Source organism: Euprymna scolopes, chromosome 35 (assembly GCF_053919585.1).
Source record: "Euprymna scolopes isolate OS-2025 chromosome 35, ASM5391958v1, whole genome shotgun sequence".
NCBI lineage: Eukaryota > Metazoa > Mollusca > Cephalopoda > Sepiida > Sepiolidae > Euprymna > Euprymna scolopes.
Window position 1 is genome coordinate 51,936,177 of NC_136516.1, and position 13,691 is coordinate 51,949,867.

The 13,691-nt window shown below is 35.3% G+C and overlaps 1 long non-coding RNA gene across 5 annotated transcripts in view; it reads left to right on the forward strand.

Moving 5' to 3' along the window:
- The window catches only part of LOC145259861 (uncharacterized), a 203,501-nt gene extending 200,454 nt beyond the window's left edge, over window positions 1-3,047 (forward strand). For all 5 annotated transcript variants that reach the window (XR_013864218.1, XR_013864220.1, XR_013864221.1 and 2 more), the window contains exon 3: window positions 2,728-3,047. This is a non-coding gene — a long non-coding RNA (uncharacterized LOC145259861). The remainder of the gene's footprint in view (window positions 1-2,727) is intronic.
- Window positions 3,048-13,691: the final 10,644 nt, after the last annotated feature.

Sequence of the window (13,691 nt, forward strand, 5' to 3'; positions counted from 1 at the left end):
TTTAGGCACACATAAAGAGTGTGGGAAATTATTGATAGTGGTTTTGGCTAGATGGGTGTTTTTCGTGAAAGTTTGGCGAGGGGGGACCGTAAATTGAAACTCAGACGAGCTTATTGTATTTTATTGCTAAGGTAATTTACTAGGGAAAATTGTTTTTTGTCTGTCTCGTATCGAAAGTATTCTATTACTTCTATTGTTGTACTCTTCTACTTCTGTAACTGATGGATATTCGCCGTTTTTTTTTTTTTTTTTTTAAATATAACCTTCTTTTATTGTCCTATTTATTTCCAGTATAAACGCAGATTATGTATCTATCTGAAGCCGAAACTATACTATAATTTTTATTAATGAAATACTGTACTGTCAATGCTCAATTCAGGTGGATGATCTGTTTGTTTGTAACGAGAACACAATCTCAAGCATTACATCCTCTTTGGGGGCAGGTATAATGTAGTAATTAGATGCTCGTATTGAGACCGTCATCCCAGAAATTACTCACTCTATTTCCGGACGTTGTGTAATATCTATTCTGTGTCATTATACCATCATTTTGGGGTCAATAGTGTAGTATCTGTTCAATCGTAATGAAACATTTCTACTGGGCATTATCTTTTCCTTGGAGGTCGTCAATCAGAAATTATCGCAAGCAGTTGTTCGTTAAAAATCCCAGCACATACACGCGAAAACCCAGTATATACACGCGATAACCCTGCACATATACGCGAAAAGTATGGTCTCCCCGGTCGTATGATTTTAGAAGTATTCATAATAATCCCTGTTCACTCTTGATCCTTTTCTGGACTTGAAAGGTTTTCATCTCATACATTATCTATTTGCGTGAGAATTAAGATGGCGTGAAGCGTTCTTATAGGCACGAAATGTAATCATAGTATATATTAGATCCTTTCAGAGCTAGCCTTTTTTAGGGAGTTGGGTTTCCAACGAGTACAAAATAGACTTCGTGGTTTAGTGGGGGATGCCCTTTTCTCTTCCCTGCAACCTCTCTCCCACAGAAGAGACGTTGCGAGTCTGTCTTTGTTTTATCGTTATTTCCATGGCAGGTGCTCGTCTGAGCTCCAATCCCTCGTCCCCCCTCGCCAATCTTTCACGAGAAACACCCGTCTGGCTGAAACTACTGTCAATAATTTTCCCCACTCTTTATCTGTGCCTAAATCCAAACGCAGATCCCATGAGCAAAGCTTCTTTCTTAGAACTGCACGCCAGTGGAACTCCCTGCCGCTTGCCTTTTTCCCACCTGACTACAACTTGGACATTTTCAAGTCCAACATAAACAAACTCCTGATAAACCTCCCCCTTAAGTAAGACACTCTAACTAAACACCCAATACGAATGATTACTACAATACTATCATTGATTACTGTACACGCAATAACCCTTATCCCTGAGTGGCCTTCGGGCCTTGATAAGTGGTGAACCCCATGTAAAAAAAACGCTCATGTCATAATTTTGCTACTTTGGTTCATCAGTATTTTTGGATGGTCCTTGTAGCATCATGTTTAGAATATTAAATTGAATTAGATTTATTTACTCACAGAAAATACTTTGATCGTAAGAATATCTGCGTATACGATAGTGAAAGAAGAGTCGCGGAAACTACAATGTATAATCAAAAACGACTGAGAACAATACAAAGATAAATTAAAAGCACATACAGCGTCTGGTGTTCCCAAATGGTCACTCCTTTTAGTAGTGACAAGGTGCCTATATATATATATATATATATATATATATATATATATATATATTCATAGCTTCTGGTTATTCTTGGGAGACAATATATACCCTCTGCAAGAGTCGCTACGTGTGTAATTCTGAAGCAAAGGTTGCGTAATCTTCAGGCACACATCTCCTTAGTCGGCACTATTAAATTCCAGTGGTAAAATATGCCAAGAGCCTATACACCACCTGGTATTCCTAAATATTCACCCAATGATTACTAATCAAGATTAACGTCGCTAAACATCGGTGATATAATGAGAATCGGTGTGCCAATGTATTTATTAAACTAAATGTGAGTTTATTAACATTAATTTTTAAGGACATTTTTAGATGCGCGCATTCAATCTGCGTCTTTAGTGCTGAAAAATCTATTAGAAACTTAAGAATAGCACACTTAGGAAATGACGGACGTAACATCTAAAAGAGCCGTGGATGCAGGAAAGAGATTTCATTTTCTCTTCCCTGCATCCTCATTTTCACAAAACAGACGAACTTTTCATGGTAGGTACTCGATTGAATTTCACGTTATTGTTCCTCTTTCCCCTTAAAATACTTCGCACTAAAACCTCAGTTTTTACCAACAAAGAACTCTCTTTTTTCTACTATGTACTTAAAATCAAACGGAACTTCCATGAACAAATTTTTTTTCCCACAAACTCCCCACCTGTGGATGACATGACCACAGGAGTGATTTATCTCAGACTACAACATGTTCTTTTTTCAAATCCCATGCCACCAAATTCCTGTCACGTATAATATGAATTAATTATGGCTCACAATCCGCTGCATCATCAAATTGAAAATATAACAAACCTTTATGCTAGGGTCGCTTTTGCCATTATTTGATACGGGCGTGAAAACTAGACGTTTAATTTTTTTTTGTGGACATGTTATTAAAATCAAGCCTTGTCCATGCATGACTGAACTTTAACGCTCTACACTCCTTAAGTTTTTTCTTATGCTTTCTTTATACTTTCTCTTTTTCAGATAGTTTGGCTGTAATCACGGAGCAACGAAGGATGAGCACCGTGCGACGAGTAAAATACTGAAATAAACCTTCATATCCATCTGATTTTGATTCGTGTGACTTTTGCATTTTCACAAGGCCTTTCAGGGAATATGGTCGTGAGAGCATGAATTTGATGAAATGGGCCGTTACAGCATAACTCGTAGAGAGTGTCGCCTAGAATAATTTAATAGTGCGTTGAAGCATTGAAGAGAACGATGGGAAATTGGTCTGGGCACGAGAACGCCTACTTTCCATGTATTTTTTTTCTTTTAAATTAAATAAAGACTTTGTCACAGTGGTTCTGACATTTTAAAACATATTCAATATATATATATATATATATATATATATATATATATATATATATATATATATATATGATTAGAATAATGCAAATTGTATTCCGACGAAATAGACAGATAAAAAGGAACAACTGAAGTTATGTGTTCATCAACGTTTTGTCTTTATTGCAATTCTTCCGTTGGAAGAATAACATTAAAAAAAACACCACTACAAATATTTGAAAATCTATTTTTAATGTAATAATATGTATGATCTTGTTCCATTTAATAAATGAAGATGTTGTTCGAAATTCAAAACAGGAAGGCGTAGCGTTGTGAAAGTGAGAAATATTCTTTTTCAAATGTTCCATAGCCGTTAATATATTTTAAAAGATATGATGCAATTCACTCAGTCCTGACATTAAATTGCAACATTGCATTCTACGAGTAACGCCATGAAAATCGCAACATCTTTAGAAGAAGGAGTCCTTACTTTTCTCTCCAATTATTTAGTCTCACCACTACTTCCAGTTGTCACCGGTACGAATCCTACACGTCCTACAGGATCTGTGATTAGACTCACCGTGTATGGCTCAATATATATATATATATATATATATATATATATATATAGATAGATATATATATATATATCTATTTGTATATATATATATATATTTGTATATATATACTTGTATATATATATATATATACAAGTATATATATACAAATATATATATATATACAAATATATATATATATATATATATATATATATATTTGTATATATATATATTTGTATATATATACTTGTATATATATATATATATATATATATATATATATATATATATATATCTTTACAATTTTCGATTAATAAATAATAAAGGCTCGCTCATCAAAGTCCTTCCATTCTGATTGACTGAGTTCTGAAAATTCTGATAGTCCAGAATCCAATTTTTCGATTTATAAACGAATGCTTACTACTATTAAAATATCGCGTCAATTACAGACATATTAATGCGCCCGGTGTCAAGTTCATTAAATCCCTAGGTCATTACAGTCATGTAGTTGGAAAAATACAAAACAGATAAAATCGTTACAGGAATGTTACTATCCAGCTCACTTGATTTCTTTTACACTGTTTAAAACACGTTATCTACTATCTATTATAAGAATCGCCTTTGTCGTCGTTGACATCGTCGTTCTCAACAATGTCCTCGTCAACACAACTAAATAACTACACATCCCTTGCGATCGATTTTTGTACGTTGCTGATGTTTCAAAGCGACACATTACATAGATATTTATGTATTGAAGAGTTTGGCTCCCAAATACTCTCATCTTTAATAGTAAAATTTCTCCTAAAAACAAAACAATTTACAAAAAGTAAACTTAAATAAAAGAAAAAGTAAGGTTATGTTGATTATTTTATCTTTTTCATGCTATTTGACACACTTATAGAATTTCCGATATAATAATAATTAATTTCGCAGGTGAAATCGTCGACAAATAATTTATACGTATTAACGTTATGCTTTCCCATAGCCAGCTAAACAACGCACATGCGCACGTTGTTTGGCTTATGGCAAGACTATTTGTCAGCGACAATTTTAAATGTGTTATTCGTTTACAGATTACCCGAAAAAGTTTAAATGTTATCAGATTAAAGTGAATGTGAAAGACGGTGAAAAACAACCATTTTTATTTTGTTTTTAACCTTGAACATTACCTTTTGTAATGCTATACAGAGATTACGGCTATATTGAAGATGTTACGCCTGGATTAGCTTGAATAGATGAACTTCCACATATTTGCTTTTATTATTATTGTTATTATGCCGACAAAAAGATGCAGAAGTTTATTGAACTAAAATAAAGGTGAATATGAATGGCGGTGAGAAACAACTAATTTAACTTCTTTTGCAGACAGAATATTGCCTCTATTAATGCTATGTAGGGAAACCCGCTATATTGAGGATGTTTACTCTGCGCTAATTTGATGAAGTTAGCTCCCAAATATTTGCGTTGTTTTTATTATTGTGTCAACATAAAACTTACAGAAGTTTATTTCACGAATAAAAACTATCTTATTTTTTTCTTAAGAATTTTCTTTCCGCAACATATTTCTTTGATTAAAATTCCGTAATTTTTTTCCCGAAAAAATCGTAATAAAAAAGACGAGATTATTTGAAAGCTAAAGTCTTCAATAGATAAATATATATGAAATGTGTCGGTTTGAAACATTTTAGTTCACTCTTTTATTTTCATCACACATTAGAAGCGGACGGTAACAACTGCTACCTAATAAGCTACTTTCATTTGACACGTTAGGTGAAAGCATATATTAATCACAGAACATAATTAAATCCCCATGATAAAATGAGTTTATTGAGACTAACGTTGTTACTTTGGCACGGTACATTAATTTTGGTCACGAGCGCTAGTGACTGCTATTTTACTGGGTCGGCAGTGGCTCCCCCCCAAAAAAAAAAACGTACGTTTCTTTTTACAGGTGGGGTTGAGGAATACTTCCATCGGGCAAAGCCGGTACATGGTCCCTGCTAGTAATTCAAATATGCATGTGCATCTGAAACGAAATGAGTGTATTTATTTTATGTAATGTATTGCCTGATTATATGTATTATTTTAGGTGGTGATTTCTATGGTGTAAGAGGGTTAACCTGTATCCAAAATTGAATTATTTCCTTTTAATAAGCGTTGATAATGATGATACATTATAGAAACTTCCACTTTGTTTAATGTGTTTGAATTTGACTCTTTGAATCAGGAGCTCTTATCGCAAATTCAAGTACGATTTATCAATGTGAAGGTTTCTACAATGTATTGCCATTAATAAGAAAACACCTATTAAAAAGACATAATTCAATTTTAGACACTGGTTAACTCTCTGACACCATGGAAAACACCACCTGTAATAATTCATACAGATAATCAGAAATAAACTTATTACATTTCAGTTGCACGTCCATATTTTAATTATAACGGACATATTGTTCCAAAAACTGTGAATTGCAACATATCTTTTTAAAAAATATATTAACGGGAAATAGGGTAAGTTGGGATCTTCTTTAGAGATGTCACTACCAAACGGAAAGCCATCTTTAATGTAGGCACATATCCCATGCCCATCGCCATCTTAGGGGTCAGATTTGGAAGTTAAATTAGAGTATCCTTTAATTACGAACTCATCTAGAGAAATAGTCGTTCCAATGCCAGTCCCAATTTCTGAAAAATGTCCAATGTCGTTCAACTTCTGAAAAAAAAATGGAGATTCTTAAACAAGTGGTCATAGAGCTGTGAAAGAGATTAAAATATTATATATTTCATATATGACGTCATAAGAAAATAATAATCTTAATCTCTTTCACAACGCTATGACCACTTGTCTCCATTTTTTTAAATGTACAATATCATACATTTCATTACATCAAAAAAATTTCCAATATTTGTAATGTGTTGTTTTCTTAATTTCATTCATCCAGATGAAGTCTCGCAATGAAGACGAGACGTTGATGAAGACATAACTTGGTTTGTTCCTTTTTCTTCTTTCTCTTTTTCTCTCATTCTACCTCTCTCTTTTTCTCTTTCTCTCTCTCTTTCTCTCTCTCTATTTATATATATATATATGTATATATATATATATATATATATATATATATATATATATATATAAGGTTAATAAGAAAGTTCTTGCAGTTTTTTACTTTTCAATTCAGATGAACATTTCTCGACTACAAACAAAAATTTATTGATCGAAACTAACACCATCCAAATCAACACACCTTTGCCAACGCAAACAAAAAGTGCATTCATGCCAATAACTTAAAACTATTGCATCCTTGTAGCGAGGAAGTCGCTGCAAGCGTTTTTGATACCGCTTAGGTTTGTGAAGCATTTCTCTCGCAGAAAGTTATCGAGATGCTTGAAAGTCGTTAGGTGAGAGGACTGGAGAGAGTATGGCGGATGAGGCAAAATTTGGTAGTGCAATTCGTTCAACTTCTGAAGCGTCGGTTTAAGCGAAACTGGCATTGGAACGACTATTTCCCTAGATGAGTTCGTAATTAAAGGATACTCTAATTTAACCTCCAAAGATGGCCATGGTCATGGGATATGTTCCTACATTAAAGATGGCTTTCCATGTGGTAGTGACATCTCTAAAGAAGATCCCAACTTACCCTATATGTGCTTCCGGGTTACTCTTGCTCACACCACTGCGTTTATATTTGTCCTCTATCGCCCTCCCCCACAAAAACGGAGTTACTATCTTTAAGAACATGCCTGAGAAAATTGACCTCATCCTATCTGCTCATTCTTCGGCTAACGTTAGCACACTCAAATAAGACAGATGATGAGGGGAGGTTCTGTCACGCTTTCTCTATTGCTAGATGCGCCAAGACTAAAGCCGCTTTCAGGCCTGCCAACTACTGTAAAAGAGTAATAAAGAAACTCGGGAAGGTTGTATGTTTAGTCCGTTAAGTCCAAAGTAACTAAGCTGCGGCTTGGTTCCTACTAGTTTTAGCAAATAGCAAGCAGGATCCTAGACAGAAGCGTGTGCTCTAGCCCAACCACCATCAATGGGCCTGAGGTAAACTCGTCAGAATCAGACACAGCCAAACTCTTTGCCAAGAACTTTGTAGCTAATTCTACTCCATGCGACGAAGACCGTCACCACCTCCCACGGATTTCCTCTTGTATCAGAAAATACGCTATGCGACACACAACTATCTGTGCGTGATGTTGCCAAGCTAATCAAACACATAAATTCCAGTAAAGCAACTGATTCTGACGGCATTCCAATTATAGTACTTAAAAAACCTTACACCAGAACTAGCTCCCATACTTATGAATTTGTTTAAGCGTTGTCTTCAGGAGAATTGCTCCCTAACATCCTAAAAAACCTAATCAGTATGCCCTGTATTTAAGACATCAGGTGATTGGTCATCTCCCTCTCAGTACAGACCAACAAGTCTCCTTTGCGTTATAAGTAAGTTGCTGAAATCTGTGTTAAACCACCTCAGCACAATAACCTTCTTACTGACATAGAATATCGATTTCGCTCTGTTAGATCTACAGCAGATGTGCTAACGGTTATATCTCATAGGATTAGCGAATCTCTTGATGGAAAGGCTTAGTGTTGAAGGCAATTGCTCTTGTCGTATCATAGGCCTTTGATAGGGTATAGCGAAAGGTTTAACTCACAAGATCTCCAGCTATGTTATAGCAAGAAAATGTCTTCTCAGTTATTAAATCATTTCTCTCTGATAGGTTCATAAGAGTAGTAGTTAATGGGCAGAATTCAGAAGCTAATATTATTAATGCTGAAGTTCCTTAGGGGTCCATTCTGGGCTCAATTCTCTTCCTGGTCAACATTAATGATCTTTCAAATCACATCCTAAGATCATTTGTAGACATTTAGGCTGACGACATTACCATCTATGGCAACACATCAAAAACCGAAAAAGGTCAAGTTTCCTCTGAATCTCTCTACTCTGCTCTTGAACATGTGGTACAATGAGGAAAGAGGTGTCCGGTTACTTTTAATGCATCTAAAACCAACATTCTATCTTTACATCAATGCTCTGATTCCCATTTGGCATTAATTGAAATGAATGGCTCTCGTCTTGGGAAGGCTCCATGTTTTGACAAGCTTCTGGGCTTGACCTTTGCTCCTAATCTGAAATGAAACACCTACATCAAATTCGTTGCTAAGATCGCTGGAAAAATGGTGGGATTCTTCCGCCGCTCCAGTACACAGCTTACTGCTAATGCCATTCTCTACCTATATGAGAACCACGTACGTCTAAAGATGGAGTACGTTTGCCACATACGGGCAGGGCTGCTAGAAGTACTTATTCTGCCTTTACAGAGTTCGAAATAGACTTTAAAGCTTAGTGGAGTATGCCTTTTCTCTTCACTGCAACCTCTTTCTAACAGAAGAGACGTTGCAATCCAACCTCTGCTTTATCGTTATTTTCATGGGATGTGCTCGTTTGAGCTCCAATCTATGGCCCCACCTCGCCAAACTTTCACGAAAACACTCGTCTAGCTGAAACTACTATCAACAATTTCCCCCACCCTTTCTCTGCGCCTAAACCTAAACGTAGATTCCATGAACAAAGCTTCATTCTTAGAAATGCACGCCGGTGAAACACTCTTGCGTTTGCCTGCTTTCCAGCTGACTATAATTTTGTCGTCTTCAATTCCAACCAAAACAGTTTCTTGATAAGCACTCCTCTTAAGTATTCCAACCTACAAATTTTAACTACTAACGATTACTTGGATAGTGTTCCATTGACTACCGTATTCTCATTACACTTTATTCTCGAGTGGCTTCCGATAAGTACTGGCTTCTTTCTAATAAAGTAAAAGCTAAAATATCAACAAATGTTTATGATTTCCTGGAAAATTCATCGAAAATAGATATAATTTTTTCCCGTTCCCGATATAAAAAAAACTATTTCCATTCCTGATTCCGATTAATCGTCCCAACGCTAATATATATATATATATATATATATATATATATATATATATATAGAGAGAGAGAGAGAGAGAGAGAGAGAGAGAGAGATGGCGTGTTGGTTGGTGGTTTTTGTTTTACGGCATATCAACCCTTTTCAGGTTACTTATTGTCGAATCCAAGGATTTTGAAGAAAATTTTTTAACATATATATCTTTATATATATATATATATATATATATATATATATATATATATATATATATATATATATATATATATATAGGTTTTCTAAATACAGTCATATCTTGCTATGATGTGCAGACCGTTTCAATCGTTTCAATTATAATCAATATCATCAGGAAAGAAAGTTTAAAATTGAAAAAGTTCAAGACCATTTTCAGTTTTAGAGGAGAGAAAATATTCTTTGCCATGACTGAGCAAGGTTGATGTTCTTACATTATATATAAATATATATATATATATATATATATATATATATATATATATTTTTTTTACACAGAGATCACCACTTATCAAGGCCCGGAAGCCACTCAGGGATAAGGGTTATTGCAAGTACATTACGTTAGTGAGGAGATTTGATGAAGTGTTTAATAAGGGGGACGGTTCATTAGGAATTTGTTAACATTAGACTTGAAGACATCCAAGTTGTAGTCCGGAGGGAAGCAGGCAGACGGAACAGAGTTCCACAGGCGTGCAGTTCTAAGAAAGAAGCTTTGTTCATGAAATCCGCGTTTTGATTTAGGCACAGATATAGAGTGGGGGAAATTTTTCACAGTGGATTCAGCTAGACGGGTGTTTTTCGTGAAAGATTGGCGAGGGGGGACCAGGGATTGGATTCAGACGAGCACCTGCCATGAAAATAACGATAAAACAAGGATAGGCTTGCAACGTCTCTTCTGTGGGAGAGGGGTTGCAGGGTAGAGAAAAGGGCATCCCCCACTAAACCACGAAGTCTATTTTGTACTCTGTCAAGGCATGATAGGCTGTTTTTGGCAGCTCGTGCCCAGATATGGCAGCAGTATTCCATCCTTGGCCGTACTTGGCTTTTATATTGATAGAGAATTGCATCAGTAGTGAGATATCTTCTGGAGCGGTAGAAGGATCCCACCATCTTTCCAGCGACCTTCGCAACAGACTTAATGTACGTGTTCCATTTCAGATCAGGAGTAAAGGTCAAACACAGAAGCTTGTCAAAACACGGGGCCTCACCCAGACGAGAGACATCCATCACAATTGATGCCAGCTGGGGATCAGAGCGTTGATGATGTAAGGATAGGAGTTTGGTTTTGGATGCATTAAAGGTAACTAGCCACATCTTCCCCCACTGAACCACGCGCTCGAGATCAGAGGAGAGAGAATCAGATAGAACTTCGTCATTTACAGCCTTTGATGTGTTGCCTAGATGGTCGTGTCATCAGCATAGATGTCAACGAATGATTTAAGTATGTGTTTAGGGAGGTCATTGATGTAGATCAGGAAGAGAGTTGGGCCCAGGATTGACCCCTGAGGGACTCCAGCATTTATATTTCAGGCCTCCGATTTTTGACCATCTACCACTACTCTTATGAGCCTATCGGAGAGAAATGATTTAATGATTGAGAAAACATTTCCAGTTATACCGTAGCTGGAAATCTTGTGAAGTAGACCCTTATGCCATACTTTGTCGAAGGCCTTTGATATGTCAAGAGCAATTGCCCTAGAAAGGAAGCCTTTGTCAAGAGATTCACTAATCCTGTGGGATATAACCGTCAGCACATCTGCGGTAGATCTTAGGTATATATATATATATATATATATATATATATATATATATATATATATATATATATATATATATATATATATACTGCATTCTCTGGATTTAAACAGAAAATCGATAGATTAGATATCGTGTATGAATTAATTCTTCCAAGCGCGCACGTTGTGTTTTGCCGCTGCAAAATCAGTTGAGCTTTTCGTCCGAAGGAGCTGATGTTTAATGGCTGGTTGGCATCGAACTCACCAGTTGCATCACGCTTTATTTGGAGTGTGTTGTCGTACATTTGTAAAGTTTGCTTTTGCTCTTCCAGTTCAGTTGAAATAAAGAAAAAACAGATTCTATATCACATCCTATATCTTTATAAAGCCAGAAATCCTACATGCATGGAGTATTTTTGCCACATCTGGGTTGGAACATCTACCACTAGTGTAACTTAAATGTGACGTAAACAAACCTCTCGCTGCTCAACTCTCCACAAGCTTCTGTTAAAAAGGATACAAAATAATTACCCCTAACGTCTAACTGGCAATATGCCTTGTTTGGAGTCGAAAAGAGTAACCCACTACATATCTATCTCATTGCATACTGTTTTATCGCCGAACCAGAAGGACAGTTTATTAAACTATTTATAGCGTCCTTATTTTATAGACAATCTTTGAAAAATCTTCTATGGAGCACCTGTTCTTCTTTGGTTTTCACTTGTCTTACATTTTAAAAACGTAACGAAAAACATAATAGTGAAAGGGATATTCAGGATATTAGAGATAGTAAGAAGAGTTCACATAAGGGGGCCTTAGACATTCACTAACCTTCACTTAATCTATTCTAACAATTCATCACTTGAAATTGTTGACCCTCGTTAATATGCACTCGTCTTTATTTAATTTATTCTAAAAATTTATTCTAACTGCCTTTAGAAAAATGTGATATTGATTTTTGATATGTGCAAATTCACTTCATCTATTTTAAAAGTTCATGTAACCATCGAAGTGTATTAGCCTCAGATATTCAATCGCCTTCACGTTATATAAACTAGCACATATACCTGGCATTCCACTGTATTAAACATAACATTAAATTCTTAAAAAGAAAAAAATTAAGTAACAAACGGAAAGTCACGAAGAACTGTGCGTGAGAGATATTTCTAAACAGTTCATTTCTTGTAAGCAAAAATTACTCGAGCTGAGATTGAAACCAAAACCTACAGTGAGTAATGTATGAAAACCACTACGCTACCTTGCCATGTCTTTAAAATGTTTTCAAACCTACTTATTCTAAACACAAGGAATCTTTCATGTGAACGATTCGAACATGCGTAGTCGTGATACATTTGACAAACAGATAAAAAATCATGACCCCTTAGCAGCCTTTTTGCCGAATGAAAACTGACTATAAGTTTTCCACGTGTCTGAATATCATGTATAGCAAATTTCAAGTCTGTAAAAAATCGTTGAGTATACACGTTTAGAGCTGTCCTCTCATGCACACAGATTCATATATATATATATATATATATATATATATATATATATATATATATATGCCAGCAGGCCACCCAGCGTTGACCAGTTATAAAATACGCATACATATTTTTTAATTCATATAGTTACTGAGATATGTGCATGCGAGTATGTTTTTCTAAACAGTTCACTTCTTTCATGTAACAAAAGAAAAAAATACTAAAACTGAGATCGAAACCAAACTCTAAAGACAGTAAGTCAAGTACGATAACCATTAGACCAGCGTGACACGTTTTTAAAAGGTGTTTACAAATCTACTTATTCTTTACATAAGTAATCTGTTAAGTGAAATATTCACGCATGCGCATTCGTTAAAGATGTTAGTAGACAAATATATAATAACTCCCACGTACCAGTTTCTTAAAAATTTTTCCTCTTAGTAGCCCCATTTCCCTGGATGAAAAGCGGATTATAATGTTCCCAAAATGTCTGAATATCCTTTATATCAAATTTCAAGTCTGTAGACCAAAAGTTCGTTCAGTGTATAGTTTAAAAAGTGTCCTCACATACACACTTATTCTTACAATTTAGATATTTCGATTTATACTGAGTTACAATTTATAAACTATGCTGCCATCGACGTGATACTGGCCATAGTGTTCGCCCATCATGCACTTTATATACACTACTAGCTAGAGATCCTAAACTCTAAATCGTTATAAATAAAATAAAGGCAACTATTAGTAGGCTAATTAAAACAGCGCATATTTTGCCACCCAGAAACAAGTTTATGGATTTAATTCGCAATAAATGCTTTTTAAATTTGTTTTATTCGATTCTTTTTAAAAATTACGAACACTAGTCGAAGGTCATAAAAGTTAACCTGTCATCTAATTTGGCTGGAAATTAGCAAGAAATAACGATGAAGCTAGAAC